The sequence below is a fragment of the Salmo trutta genome, chromosome 5, assembly GCF_901001165.1.
Source record: "Salmo trutta chromosome 5, fSalTru1.1, whole genome shotgun sequence".
NCBI classification, from domain to species: domain Eukaryota; kingdom Metazoa; phylum Chordata; class Actinopteri; order Salmoniformes; family Salmonidae; genus Salmo; species Salmo trutta.
Genome location: NC_042961.1, coordinates 50,823,397 through 50,839,718, shown reverse-complemented (window position 1 = coordinate 50,839,718; position 16,322 = coordinate 50,823,397).

The window sequence follows — 16,322 nt, the reverse complement described above, 5'->3', positions numbered from 1 at the left end:
GAGAGAGAGAGAGAGACAGAGAGAGGAGAAAGGGAGGAGTGAGAAATAGAGGAGAAAGAGAGGAGAAAGAGAGAGAGAGAGAGAGAGTGATGAGTAGTATGTGTTCTGAGGATATGATGAGTGAGGGGCAGGACAGGGGGTGCTGATGTTAGCACCTATGAATCACTCTGTAAGCAGGGAGAGAGGGAGAGAGAATGGAAGAGAGAAAGACATAACGATAGAGCCAGAGTGATGACATGGTGAAAAAACAGGGGGAGAAGAAAGGCAGAGACAGTGTACATGTCTGCAAGGCTAGTGTGACACATCTCCTGTACGCAACTGTCTCTATGGATAGATTGAGAAAGAGATATGGGTAAACAGACTGACAGACAGAGAGATGGAGAGATAGAGAGTGAGAGAGAGAGAGAGAGAGAGAGAGACAGAGCAAGAAAGAGAGCGCGAGAGCGAGAGAGAGAGAGAGAGAGAGAGAGAGAGAGAGAGAGAGAGAGAAAGAATGAGAGATGGGAGCAGGCAGACAGAGACAGAGAGAGGTGGAAAGAAAATGACAGAGAAAAGAGAGAGAGAGAGAGAGAGAGGGGGGGGAAACAGATGAATGTTCCATCCAGCCTTATACAGTTGTCTGATGAAAGAAGATGGCTGATGTGTCAGCTAGCCAGCCAGCCACCCCTCCTGTGAGACACCTGGTGGCCTGAGTTACCACCCTCTCATTAATATCAAGACCCCCCTCACCCCCTTAAAATCTTTCACATGTACCCCTCATCCGAATGACCCCCTTTGATGAGAATGTCGATGGCCGACGCTGCAGTCTCTCTCCACAGTAAAACAAACACATTAGCTATTAGCCTTTGATTAACGGTCAGCTGCCCCTTAGAACCAACTTATCTGGTTATGAGTCAGAAACATTCATTCTTGTGTCAAAATTGACTATAAAGTGTAAATAGGATAATTTTGGTCATAAAGTCATTCTGGTCCAAAACTGACTGGATGGTTGGGTACGGATTAAGATCACATTGTTGCATTTAAAGTGGAATTGACAGCATTTTGGCAACATGAGATCTTATTAAAAATCTGTTCATATACACCCCAGGAAGAATATGACACTTAAAAAAACAAAATTCTGATAAGCGACCACTTAGATATGATAATTTTCAAGTTTACAATATTTCGGAATAGCAATACTGAGAGCAATACTTTTTGGACTACCAAGATATGTATTGGTGAATTATATGAATCATGCATTGAACTGCATCCATCTATTCTGACAACAATGCCTTAGTGTACGCCACGGAACGTTGAGTCAAGTAGAACCTATTTTGAAAGCCTCTTATAAAGTTGATTTTGTAGCATAAACTTGGAATTTGATATTTTTGACTGATAATATGATTGTCTGTTAGTTTCTTATCTTAAAAGTAATTAAAACATGATCAGTTCCTCTTTAAACTTTAGATCACTGGTTACTTTGTGCACTAAATGTGAAATGTTTTTTGCAATGGGAAGTAATAGTTGTAGTTCAATTGGGAAATGCTTAATGGTTGTGTTTTTGTATTCTTATGATTGGGACCTACTGGCTTATTATGTCTGAGTTCATGGACAGCTTATCCTTTAACATCATGCTGTGTGTGACTGCTGTCTTTCCATCGGCCCTATGCAGTGGTGTAGTGGTGCCTGAAGAAATGGGTGTACTCAGATTTTGCCAAAAAGTTCCCAAACGGCCCGCTCAGCGAAGGAAAGGCACCCTGTGTGAAAAATCCTGTTTTTGTTTGTTTTCCTATAGATTTTTCAGATTTTCATTCTCAACATCCCACTTTGTTTTATAGAACAAAAATAAAAATGTGATAGTTTAAGTCCACGACAACGCTTAAAACCACATCAATCTGATTGGGTGAGACTGTCAGGGCACAGGGCCTGTCAGGGCCCAGTAGGTGTCCACCCAGTCACTGTGCAAACTTCCGGTCTGCTGAGCGCAAACTTGAACATTATGACAATTCTGTGCAACTTCCAGTTCGCGTTTACTGTGAACACTGAGGCTGTTTTCTCCAAAAACAACGGAGAAAATGCATCCCATAACATTAGAATTCTAGCAGTATAAATCCAAGTTAGTTTTGCTTACTAAGTCTTTGTTTTGTTTCAGTACGTTGCATTGAAAGTGGTTGATATTGCATTGATTCGATCGCAATTGCCCCAGTAAAGGGAAACGTTGAAAGTAGTAACTAACAGGGAAAACTCTAGAAAGTTGAGTGAAGTTCAATCTCGTGCTTCTCTGCTCACGCTGATATATCGTCTGCACAGCAGTCCCGGAGAGCTGCGAGCCCGCGCACGCACGCAGCTTAGAGGGAACATTGCTACCCTTCTGACAAAACTTTTTCAATACCTGGTTTGCATACCCATTGTTGCCTTAGTTAGCATTTACTGGTAAATATCATAAATCGAAACGTGTTTCCTACCCTACCAGCTACCGATGTCATTCTTCTGTGAGCTGCTCCATGCCATTATCAATTGAGTACAATCTTGCTGCCTGCAGATGATATTCAACTGCAACTACTTTAGGCTATGTGTACAGCACACATGTGAATACCTGGTTTGCATACCCATTGTTGCCTTAGTTAGCGTTTACTGCCTTGTTGCCTTTAAACCCTAAACCTCAACTACATCTCATAATGAATAATGTGGAATTTGAGCAAGTTGATGTGACTAAACTGCTTGGAGTAACCCTGGATTGTAAACTGTCATGGTCAAAACATATTGATACAACAGTAGCTAAGATGGGGAGAAGTCTGTCCATAATAAAGCGCTGCTCTGCCTTCTTAACAACACTACCAACAAGGCAGGTCCTACAGGTCCTAGCTTTGTCACACGTAGACTACTATTCAGTAGTGTGGTCAGGTGCCACAGAGAGGGACTTAGGAAAATTGCAGTTGGCTCAGAACAGGGCAGCACGGCTGGTCTTTAAAAGTATACGGAGAGCTAACATTAATGACATGTATGTTAATTTCTCATGGCTCAAAGTGGAAGAGAGATTGACTTCATCACTACTTGTTTTTGTAAGCGGTGTTGACAAGCTGAATGTACCGAGGTGTCTGTTTAAAATACTTGCACACAGCTCGGACACCCATGCATACCCCACAAGACTGGCCACCAGAGGACTCTTCACAGTCCCCAAGTCCAGAACAGACTATGGGAGGCGCACAGTACTACATAGAGCCATGACTGCATGTTCCTTAAGCTCTCTCGACAGTCTGGTAAGTCTTCCTGAATGCTGTTATGCCACTCTTTGCAGTTCCACTCTCTACAGTATTTCTATGTCTATCTAAACAGTGTCTGCCCAGTGACGCAAGACTACCAGACGAGCTAAATTACTTCTCTGCTCGCTTCGAGGCAAGCAACATTGAACCATGCATGAGAGCACCAGCTGTTCTGGACTGTGTATTCATGCTCTCCGTAGCTGATGTGAGTAAGACCTTTAAACAGGTTAACACTCACAAGGCCTCAGGGCCAGACAGACTACCAGGATGCATACGCAGAGCATATGGTGACCAGCTGGCAAGTGTCTTCACTGACATTTTCAACCTCTCCCTGACCCAGTCTGTAATACCTAATGTTTCTAGCAGATCACCATAGTCCCAAGAACGCTATTGTAACCTGTCTAAATGACTATCACCCCATAGCACTCACATCTGTAGCCATGAAATGCTTTGAAAGGCTGGTCATGCCTCTCATCAACACCATCATCACAGACACCATGGACCCACTCCAATTCACATACCGCCCCTACAGAGCCACATATGACGCAATCTCTATTGCATTCCACACTGCCCTCTCCCACCTGAACAAGAAGAACACCTATGTGAGAATGCTATTCATTGACTTCAGCTCATCGTTCAATACCATAGTGCCCTCCAAGCTCATCACTTAGCTAAGGACCCTGGGAATGAAGACCTCCCTCTGCAACTCAATCCTGGACTTCCTGACGGGCCGGCCCCATGTGTTGAGGGTAGGCAACAACACATCTACCATGCTGATCCTCAACACTGGGGCCCCTCAGGGGTGCATGCTTAGTCCCCTCCTGTCTTCCCTGTTCACCCACGACTGCGTGGCCGCACACGACTCCAACACCATTATGAAGTTTGCTGATGATACAACAGCGGTAGGCCTGATCACCGATGACGATGAGACAGCCTATAAGGAGGAGGACAACAACCTCTCCCACAACGTTGGCATGGGCACCTCAGATCCTCAAAAAGTTCTACAGCTGCACCATTGAGAGCATGTTGACTGGCTGCATCACTAGTTGGCATGGCAACTGCTTGGCATCCGACCACTAGGCACTACAGAGTACATCACTGTGGCCAAGCTCCCTGCCATCCAGGACTTCTATACCAGGCGGTGTGAGAGGAAGGCCCTAAAATTTCAGCAACAAAAAAAGTTAAAGACTCCAGCCACCCAAGTCATAGACTGTTCTCTCTGCTACCGCATGGCAAGCGGTACCAATGCACTAGTCTGGAACTAACATGACTCTGAACAGCTTCTACCCCCAAGCCATTAGACTGCTAAATTGTTTGTTAAATAGTTAACCGAATGGCTACACAAACTATCTGCATTGGCCCTTTTTGCACTAACTTTTTTGACTCATCACATGTTGCTGCTACTGTTTATTATCTATCCTGTTGCTAAGTCAATCTGTTCCTAGTAACAGGTTACATATCTACCTTAATTACTTCGTACCCCTGAACATCGACTCTGTACTTGTACCCTGTGTATAGCCAAATTATCGTTACTCATTGTGTATTTATTATTACGTTTTACCTTTCTATTATTTCTCTATATTCTCTCTCTCTGCATTGTTGGGAAGGGCCCATAAGTAAGCATTTCACTGTTAGTCTACACCTGCTGTTTACCAAGCATGTGATGAATACATTTGATTTGATTTGATATCTCAACAGCGGCACACTGCGCTGCCGGAACCCTATCCCCCCCTCTCCTCTGATCGTCCACTCAGCCGGCTGCGCCTCCAAATCAACTTAAAACCCAATACAAAATGACGAAACAATCACATTTTGCTCTTGCAACCGAATGAAATCGGCTATAAATTGATGACTGCCTGACTGTGCTGGATGAGCTGGGCCTGGCTGGTTCAATATTGGCTGGCTGGTATAAAGATGGTTTAATGTACTGTGTTTCTGGGCTGTGTGTGTGTGTGTGTGTGTGTGTGTGTGTGTGTGTGTGTGTGTGTGTGTGTGTGTGTGTGTGTGTGTGTGTGTGTGTGTGTGTTTCTGATGATGATAGGGGAGGATCTAAAGATATCTCCATCAGTTTTTTATGAATCAGATCATATTCATGTGTGTTGATCCTTCTATTGATCCTATTGTTCCTTCTTTTGATCCTATTGATCCTTCTATTGATCCTATTGATCCTTCTATTGACCCTATTGATCCTTCTATTGATTTGATTGATCCTTCTATTGATCTTTCTTTTGATCCTTCTATTGATCTTTCATTTGTTCCTTCTATTGACCCTATTTATCCATCTATTGATCTTTCTTTTGATCCTTCTATTGATCCTTCTATTGATCATTCTATTGATCCTTCTATTGTTCATATTGATCCTTCTATTGATCCTTCTATTGATTCAATTGATCCTTCTATTGATCCTTCTATTGTTCCTATTGATCCTTCTATTGTTCCTATTGATCCTTCTATTGATTCGATTGATCCTTCTATTGATCTTCTATGGATCCTTCTCTTGATCCTTCCTCACAGGAATAACATCAGATGGCTGAAGATAACGCCTAAGGGGCATATCATCTAGGCCCACACGTGCACGCAGACACACACACACACACACACACACACACACACACACACACACACACACACACACACACACACACACACACTACACTACACTACACTGTAGGGGACAGGGAAAACAAGAATAGAAACAGACCATTGGATCCCACCCGGGCTAGTTATCAGAGCCCACCAAGAGAAAATAAAGGGAAAAACGATACAGTGCATTAACATCTAAATGTTCTTGTGCCTTGGTTCTACAAGGGGTTTAAAATAAAAATGAAAAAAAGATACATTTCCTGAAGGGAATTTCCTGAAATGCTTGCTTCAACAGTATAAAAAAGGAGTAGAATAAAAATAAGCATGGAGAATAACTTGTTGACGCAAGTTCACTAATAACGAAAATCAATGATATGGCCCGTGTGACCTTGCCTTACTTGAAGCCAGGAAGGTGCAGCATTTTTTTGGTACATTTTAGTCATTTAGCAGATGCTCTTATCCAGAGCCCTCCATTTGGCTAATCTGACCGTAATTCTATCCTCCTGATTCCTGCTTACAAGCTAAAATTAAAGCAGGAAGCACCAGTGACTCGGTTGATAAAAAAGTGGTCAGATGAAGCAGATTCTAAGCTACAGGACTGTTTTGCTATGACAGACTGGAATATGTTCCGGGATTCTTACAATGGCATTGACATCGTCCCCACAGTGACTGTACGTACATACCCCAACCAGAAGCCATGGATTACAGGTAACATTCACACTGAGCTAAAGGGAAGAGCTGACACTTTCAAGGAGCGGGTCTCTAACCCGGGAAGCTTATAAGAAATCCGTCTATGCACTCCGACGAACCATCAAACAGGCAAAGCATCAATACAGGACTAAGATCGAATCACACTACACCGGCTCCGATGCTCGTTGGATGTGGCAGGGCTTGCAAACCATTACAGACTACAAAGGGAAGCATAGCCGAAAGCTGCTCAGTGACACGAGCCTACCAAACAAGCCAAATAACTTCTATGCTCGCTTTGAGGCAAGCAACACTGAAACATGCACGAGAGCATCAGCTGTTCCGGACAACTGTGTGATCATGCTCTCCGCAGCCGATGTGAGTAAGACCTTTAAACAGGTTAACATTCACAAGGCCGCAGGGCCAGACGGATTACCAGGACTTGTACTCCGTGCATGCGCTGACCAACTGGCAAGTGTCTTCAACTGACATTTTCAACCTTTCCCTGTGAGTCTGTAATACCAACATGTTACAAGCAGACCACCATTGTCCCTGTGCCCAAGAACACTAAGGTAACCTGCCTAAATGACTACCGACCCGTAGCACTCATGTCTGTAGCCATGAAGTGCTTTCAAAGGCTGGTCATGGCTCACATCAACACCATTATCCCAGAAACCCTAGACCCACTCCAATTTGCATAGCGCCCCAACAGATCCACAGATTATGCAATCTCTATTGCACTCCACACTGCCGTTTCACACCTGGACAAAAGGAACATCTATGTGAGAATGCTATTCATTGACTTCAGCTCAGCGTTCAACACCATAGCACCCTCAAAGCTCATCGCTAAGTTAAGGACCCTGGGACTAAACACCTCCCTCTGAAACTGGATCCTGGACTTCCTGACGGGCCACCCCCAGGGGGTAAGGGTAGGTAACAACACATCCGCCACACTGATCCTCAACACGGGGGCCCCTCAGGGGTGCGTGCTTAGTCCCTTTCTCATTACAACGATGAGACAGCCTATAGGGAGGTGGTCAGAGATCTGGTCGTGTGGTGCAAGGATAACAACCTATTCCCTCAACGTGATCAAGACAAAGGAGATGATTGTGGACTACAGGAAAAGGAGGACCGAGCACGCCCACATTCTCATCGACGGGGTTGTAGTGGAGTAGGTTAAGAGCATCAAGTTCCTTGGGTCCACATCACCAACAAACTAACATGGTCCAAGCACACCATGACAGTCGTGAAGAAGGCATGACAAAACCTATTCCCCCTCAGGAGACTGAAAAGATTTGGCATGGGTCCTCAGATCCTCAAAAGGTTTTCCAGCTGCACCATCAAGAGCATCCTGACGGGTTGCATCACTGCCTTGTATGGCAACTGCTCGGCCTCCGACCGCAAGGCACTATAGAGGGTAGTACGACGGCCAGGTACATCACCAGGGCCAAGCTTCCTGCCATCCAGGACCTCTATACCAGGCGGTGTCAGAGGAAGGCCCTAAAAATTATCAGAGACTCCAGCCACCCTAGTCATAGACTGTTCTCTCTGCTACCACATGGCGAGCGCCAAGTCTAGGTCCAAGAGGCTTCTTAACAGCTTCTACCCCCAAGCCATAAGACTCCTGAACAACTAATCAAATGGCTACCCAGACTATTTGCTACCATCATACAGTGACGCCTAATAGTGTAATAACAACACTGTTAAATGTGTTATAACAGCCTTGTCTCTTCTCTATTCTACAGTAAGCAGTGCTGGTGAGATGCCCAGCCAGTCAGCCAGTCCAGTCAAGTCAGTCACCCAGTCAGTCAGTCAGCTAGCCTGCTAGTCAGTCAAGTAAGCCAGTCAGTACAGTCAGTCAGTCCAGTCAACCAGTCAGCCAGTCAGCTAGCTGGCCAGTCAGCCAGCCAGACAGTCAGTAGGTGCATCATTCAGCCAGTCAGCCAGTCCACCAGACAGCCAGTTCAGTTAGCCAGCGAGCTAGCCAGTCAGTCAGCCAGCAAGCTCAGTGCTTTAATGAACAGGCAGTCCTATAAATACAACATGAGTGAGCAGTTTACTAGAGGACATCTCCTGACTTCAAATTATAATGAAGTTAGTAATATATGCCTTGTTTTGGAAATATACGATAGACAGAAAAAAAGTGAGCAATAGAGAGGCAGGGAAATAGAGAGAGAGAGGAAAGAAGAGCGATGTAGACCGGTGAGAGAGAAACAAAAGAGACAGAGAGAGATAGATAGAATCCACATTATGGTTAGCAGTAAACTAGCGAGGTAAGAAGCTGAGTCATTGGTTGAGGTAATCAGAATCCCATCAGGATTCATTCATCTAACAGCACGTCATTCTCCTTGACAGGGAAGTTCTGACTTCCATTAAAAGAGAAAAACGACCCCTAATGTTCACCAGGGAAATCAACCTCACGCAGACACACGCACAGCTATGTCTTACTAACCACAGTGTTTCACCTATAATAAGAACTGATTGGTGATTCACATTCAGAGAGGGGCTAGGTGACTGATGGAAGGAGAGACAAAGAGAGAGGGAGAGAGAGAGAGAGAGAGAGAGAGAGAGAGAGAGAGAGAGACAGAGAGAGAGACAGAGAGAGAGAGAGACAGAGAGAGAGAGAGAGAGACAGAGAGAGAGAGACAGAAAGAGCTGTGGGAATGAGAAGCGGAGAGAGGTAGATTTTAATCTTTATTTAACTAGGCAAGTCAGTTAAGAACAAATTCTTATTTTCAATGACAGCCTAGGAACAGTGGGTTAACTGCCTTGTTCAGGGGCAGAACAACAGATTTTTACCTTGTCAGCTCGGGGTTTCAATCCAGCCACGTTTTGGTTACTGGCCCAAAACTCTAACCACTAGGCTACCTGCCGCCCCAGAGAGGGAGAGAAAGACAGAAAGAGAGGGAAAGAGGGAGAGAGGGAGAGAAGGAGAGAGGGAGAGAAAGACAGGGAGAGAGGGGGAGAGGAGAGAGGGAGAGAGGGAGAGAAAGACAGGGAGAGAGGGGGAGAGGAGAGAGGGAGAGAGGGAGAGAAAGACAGGGAGAGAGAGGAGAGAAAGAGAGGAGTGAAAAAAAGTGAGAGGGAGATGTACACTTGGATGGGCTGTGGGCTCTTAGGGCCCAGCGTGTGGTGCCATCTGTGGTAAAATGAGGAAGTGTTTACAAGGCAGTCCTTCAGTGTCATATAATTACTGTCATCTAGTTTATTACCTTCATAAACTATCTTTATTAACCATGAGGCTCATCAAGTCTCTCTCTGTCTGGGAGGCTCTTTGCAAAGCTTCCATTCTCTATCATCCATCATTTTCTCTGGTCTGTTTGCGTGTGTGTGTGTGGGAGTGAGGGGTAATTACAGCTTTTTTCAATTGTTTAAGCACAATTTTGAAAACAGGGCCCGGTTTGTCAAAACACTACACACAATTAGCACAACCCTACACCAAAGTAGCACAACGCTTCAGATCATTTGCAAAATGGAACTTTTGTCAAAACTATACACCACTTCATAAAAACTATATTTTGTTACCATACGAAACACATTTCATATGACTTCAATCTTTTTGAACCAGTTACACACTGCTGTTGCTAACCTAAAACACGTTTAGCAAGTCTAATTGTCAGTGATTAGAGTACTGTAACTGAAGTACACAGAGAAAGTGCAACTATACAAACACTACGCAAGACCAATGCTGCAGACTGAGGAAAATATCATTTATTTCTCTCCATATACCCAAATCAGTCAACATGTCAACATGGAGAATCACAACAAAACATGTCCCAGTTTTCATGCTACTACAGTAGTTGTCACGTCCTGAGCAGTAATAGGGGTTATTAGTTATTATAGTTTGGTCAGGACGTGGCAGGGGGTGTTTGTTTTATGTGGTTTGGGCTATGTATTTAGGTAGAGGGGTGTTTGGTTTATGTGGTCCGGGGTTTGTTAGTCTATGTTCTATCTAGTCTATTGTAGTTCTTTGTTTAGTTTATTGGGGTTGGACCTTCAATTGGAGGCAGCTGGTTATCGTTGCCTCTGATTGAAGGTCCTATATTTGGGAGTTTGTTTTCATGGGATTTTGTGGGAGATTGTGCTTGTTTAGCTGTTTTGCCTGACAAGACTGTCTAGTTCGTTTGTGTTTTGTATACGTTTATTGTGTTTCCCTTCTTCACCATAATAAAAAGAAGATGAGTGTACATTTTCCCGCTGCGTCTTGGTCTCTACCCTACGACAACCGTGACAGCAGTGTGCATAACACTGTTAGCTCAGCAAACAACAGACAAACGTAAAATACTGTATCCAGTACAGGTTACAATTACAGTAAATAACAACAACAACAAACATAAAAAATAATCTGAAAAAACTGACAATATTGTACAGAAAATACTACAGTAAACATACTATACATTATCTCTTCGCCTAGCTGGATCTGGCCAGAGAATTTCATCAACATCACAAGCAATATCCTCATTAGCAAGACAACGCGGGAAGAACCGTCTTGAATGTGGAATCCATCCTTGCACAGCTGCGGCGTGGACTTGGTCACAGGCGTCCTCCATGGCCTGAATGAGGGGTACCTGAGCCTGGGGCTGGAGATCGTAAACCTTCCACCGCCATGCAGAGAAAAACTCTTCCATAGGGTTTAGAAACGGAGAGTATGGTGGAAGGTATAGTACTGTCAACTGTGGATGGTGTTGAAACCAGTTCTGGACCAAAGCAGAGCGGTGGAATGACACATTGTCCCAGATGACAGTGTATTGCATCTGGTGCATTTCATTACCTGCTGTGACGATGTGGTGCAATCGGTCCTAAAATGAGAGAATGTGAGATGTGTTATAAGGGCCCATTTTGGCATGACGGAGGAGAACCCCATGCTGTGAAATGGCAGCGCAAAGGGTGATGTTACCCCCACGTTGCCCTGGGACATTGATTATAGCCCTGTGGCCAATGATATATTTCTGCCTCTCCTTCTTGCTTTTGTGAGGTTGAACCCTGCCTCATCAATATATATGAATTCGTGCAGGATTTCCTCAGCATCCATCTGCAAAACTCCCTGAAATACAGTGAAAGACAAGATTGCGTAGTTCAGGATAGGTCTAGTATACAGTCAATGTAAAAAAGTCATGTGTGCAGTATGCAACATCACAGTGCTAAAGTGAACAATACAAACCTCCACATACTCATGCCGCAGCCGTTTGACCCTCTCTGAATTCCGCTCAAAAGGCACTCGATAAAGTTGTTTCATTTGAACCTGATGTCTTTTCAGGATGCGTGCCAGTGTTGACTGAGAGACCTGATGGACATTATTGAAAATGGCATGGTCACCGATAATGTTGGCTTGTAGTTCTCTGAGCCTGATAGCATTATTGGCCAAAATCATGTTCATTATCTCTCTCTCTTGTTCTTACTTGAATATGGGCCCCCTTCCTCCTTGTTGTTCCCGACCCTCAATCCTATGTAGAGAATAATACATGTAACTTACTGTACAATGTCACAGGAAGGGGTATCACAAGTGCTGATATGGTGCATACAATAAGCGGCTGATTACTGTAACTGTAGACAGATCTTCTTTTACCTGTTTTCCTGTCGAAAAGTCCTTATGACAGATGCCACTGTATATCTGCTAAGATTTGTCTGAACTCTCAGTCCAGCCTCCCTCAGCGTCAATCCGTGGTTCACAACATGGTCCACTAGTGTTGCACGAATGTCATTTGATACGTTTGGTCCTCTTCTTCTTTGTGCACGTTCTCCTCCTGCTTCAGGTCTTCCTCGACCTCTGGCTCGGCCTCTGCCTCTTCCTCTACCTCCTTCTCCTCCTCTGTGTACTCCTCCTCCTCCTCTGTGTTCTCCTCCTCTGTGTTCTCCTCCTCTGTGTTCTCCTCCTCTCACCCTCACTCTTCTTCTGACTCCTTCCATTTTGGTTGAAGGCAGGTGAACCTACCTGCTGCATTTTTATAGTGCTTAAACCTGATTGGTGTGTCTACAATTTAGCAATCATGTGTTTGTGCACCTGATGGCTGTGTTTAACAGATTGGCTCATAGGTGTGGTAATTTGACAGTCAGTGCTTTGGAATTGCAAGTAAGTGACATCATGATATACTTCTGTGTCTGATATATACAAGTGTGTTTAGTGTTTTGCAAATAGTGTGGAGCTGACAATGTGCTTACAGTTGTCCAAATCTAGCCTTGTGTTTTGCTCCTTGAGTGTAAGGTTTTGCTAATTGTGGGAAAAGTTACATTTTAGTGTGTAAGCAATCGTAAAAAACAGTAATTTTGCCTTGAACATATGGAGAGACTGCATAATGCATGGTGATTAAAGAAGGGTGGGTAAGAGTGAGAGAGAGAGAGTATGTGTGTGTGTGTGTGTGTGTGTGTGTGTGTGTGTGTGTGTGTGTGTGTGTGTGTGTGTGTGTGTGTGTGTGTGTGTGTGTGTGTGTGTGTGTGTGTGTGTGTGGTAGGGGGGTGAAAGTGGAGCTGGGCGAAATGGACAAAAATCCATATTGCAATAAATTGGCTGAATTGATGCGATAATGATGAATGGAACGATAGGTTTATAACATTCATGTTCACCACAGGCTTTAAATGATCATTTAAACTACTGTATGAATGTGTACATGTTTTACTATACTTGTGAGTACCATAACTTAAGTCCTCCCAAGAATAGTAAACCAATAAAAACTCAGAGAAGTGAGGACATTTTCCCGGTCCTCACTTGTAAAAAGGCTATTTAAGGATTAGGGTTTAGGTTTATGGTTAGAATTTGGCTTAGGTTTAGGGTTAGGGGTTAAGGTTAGGATTAAGGTTAGGGTTAGGGGTTAGGGAAAATAGGATTGTTGTTGGTCCCAAAAAGTCCTCACAAGTATATTAAGACATAGCTGTGTGTGTGTGTGTGTGTGTGTGTGTGTGTGTGTGTGTGTGTGTGTGTGTGTGTGTGTGTGTGTGTGTGTGTGTGTGTGTGTGTGTGTGTGTGTGTGTGTGTGTGTGTGTGTGTGTGTGTGCGTGTGTGTGCGTGTGTGTGTGTGTGGGCTGATTAACTGTACCTTGAGCATACTGCTTCTTAGTGATCCGTACAGGCTGCCTTGGTAGAGCCAGGAAATTCTACAGTCAGAAAAGCCCCTTATAGTCAGCAGAGCACCACAGAACACAACACACTTCACAAACAAATACAGAGAGAGTGGGAGAGCGAGAGTGGGAGAGCGAGAGTGGGAGAGAGAATGAAGAGAGAGAAAGAAGTTGAAAAAGAATGTTGCCAAGGTAATAAATCCCCAGCTCCAGTCAGTGAGTGTTAAAAGACACAGCAGGGGATGACATGTAAAACTGACTGGTCCTACTCGTGGACATCATTGGATCTGAACAGCTACTACTGTTAACATGAGAGACTGGAGAGAGGGAGGGGGGAGAGGGATGGAGCGAGTGAGAGAGAGAGAGAGAGAGAGAGAGAGAGAGAGAGAGAGAGAGAGAGAGAGAGAGAGAGAGAGAGAGAGAGAGAGAGAGAACAAGAGATAGATGAAAAGAGGGAGGGCTGGAGACTTGGCTGGCATCCAGACAGAGCTGGCACACACAGTGCCCCATGCCACACACAGGTGCGTTACTAATGGAGACGTAAGTTCTAGATTCTAGCGTTACTGTTAGACACTCAGACTGTTGGCACGTCCAAATAATCCCTTTTTTGTCTCGAAGTGTGCACTGGTCCCTTTAATAATGTTTACATACTGTTTTAGAAAAGTTTGTGGTCATACGCACATCCTTAAAACATAGTTGCTGGGCTAATAAAGAATCAGTTTCAGATCGAAACGTTGTCAATAAAGCGGTGAATTGGGAGCTTTAACAGTGTGCAGGCCTTCTTCTTCTATACATACTGTTTTACCCACTTTATATGTATATACTGTATTCTAGTCATTGCTCATCCTATATAACTACTGCTGTACACACCATGAAGCATGGAGGAGGAGGTGTGATGGTGTGGGGGTGCTTTGCTGGTGACACTGTCTGTGATATATTTAGAATTCAAGGCAGACTTAACCAGCATGGCCACCATAACATTCTGCAGCGATTCACCATCCCATCTGTTTTGCGCTTAGTGGGACTATCATTTGTTTTTCAACAGAAAAATGACCCGAAATACACCTCCAGGCTGTGTAGGGGCTATTTGACCAAGGGACGGTTGGAAAAGCATTCCAGGTGAAGCTGGTTGAGAGAATGCCAAGAGTGTGCAAAGCTGTCATCAAGACAAAGGGGTGGCTACCTAAAATATATTTTGATTTGTTAAACCCTTTTTTGGTTACTACATGATTCCATGTGTGTTATTTCATAGTTTTGATGTTTTCACTATTATTCTACAATGTAGAGAATAGTAAAAATAAAGAAAACGTTTGAATGATTAGGTGTGTCCAAACTTTTGACTGGTACCATATATATATATATATATATATATATATATATATATATATATATATATATATATATATATATATACATACTGCTCAAAAAAATAAAGGGAACACTTAAACAACACAATGTAACTCCAAGTCAATCACACTTCTGTGAAATCAAACTGTCCACTTAGGAAGATAACACTGATAGACAATAAATTTCACATGCTGTTGTGCAAATGGAATAGACAACAGGTTGAAATTATAGGCAATTAGCAAGACACCCCCAATAAAGGAGTGGTTCTCCAGGTGGTGACCAAAGACCACTTCTCAGTTCCTATGCTTCCTGGCTGATGTTTTGGTCACTTTTGAAAGCTGGCGGTGCTTTCACTCTAGTGGTAGCATGAGACGGAGTCTACAACCCACACAAGTGGCTCAGGTGGTGCAGCTCATCCAGGATGGCACATCAATGCGAGCTGTGGCAAGAAGGTTTGCTGTGTCTGTCAACGTAGTGTCCAGAGCATGGAGGCACTACCAGGAGACAGGCCAGTACATCAGGAGACGTGGAGGAGGCCGTAGGAGGGCAACAACACAGCAGCAGGACCGCTACCTCCGCCTTTGTGCAAGGAGGAGCAGGAGGAGCACTGCCAGAGCCCTGCAAAATGACCTCCAGCAGGCAACAAATGTGCATGTGTCTGCTCAAACGGTCAGAAACAGACTCCATGAGGGTGGTATGAGGGCCCGACGTCCACAGGTGGGGGTTGTGCTTACAGCCCAACACCGTGCAGGACGTTTGGCATTTGCCAGAGAACACCAAGATTGGCAAATTCGCCACTGGCGCCCTGTGCTCTTCACAGATGAAAGCAGGTTCACACTGAGCACATGACAGATGTGACAGAGTCTGGAGACGCTGTGGAGAACGTTCTGCTGCCTGCAACATCCTCCAGCAGGACCGGTTTGGCGGTGGGTCAGTCATGGTGTGGGGTGGCATTTCTTTGGGGGGCCGCACAGCCCTCCATGTGCTCGCCAGAGGTAGCCTGACTGCCATTAGGTACCGAGATGAGATCCTCAGACCCCTTGTGAGACCATATGCTGGTGCGGTTGGCCCTGGGTTCCTCCTAATGCAAGACAATGCTAGACCTCATGTGGCTGGAGTGTGTCAGCAGTTCCTGCAAGAGGAAGGCATTGATGCTATGGACTGGCCGTTCCCCAGACCTGAATCCAATTGAGCACATCTGGGACATCATGTCTCGCTCCATCCACCAACGCCACATTGCACCACAGACTGTCCAGGAGTTGGCGGATGCTTTAGTCCAGGTCTGGGAGGAGATCCCTCAGGAGACCATCCGTCACCTCATCAGGAGCATGCCCAGGCGTTGTAGGGAGGTCATACAGGCACGTGGAGGCCACACACACTACTGAGCCTCATTTTGACTTGTTTTAAGGA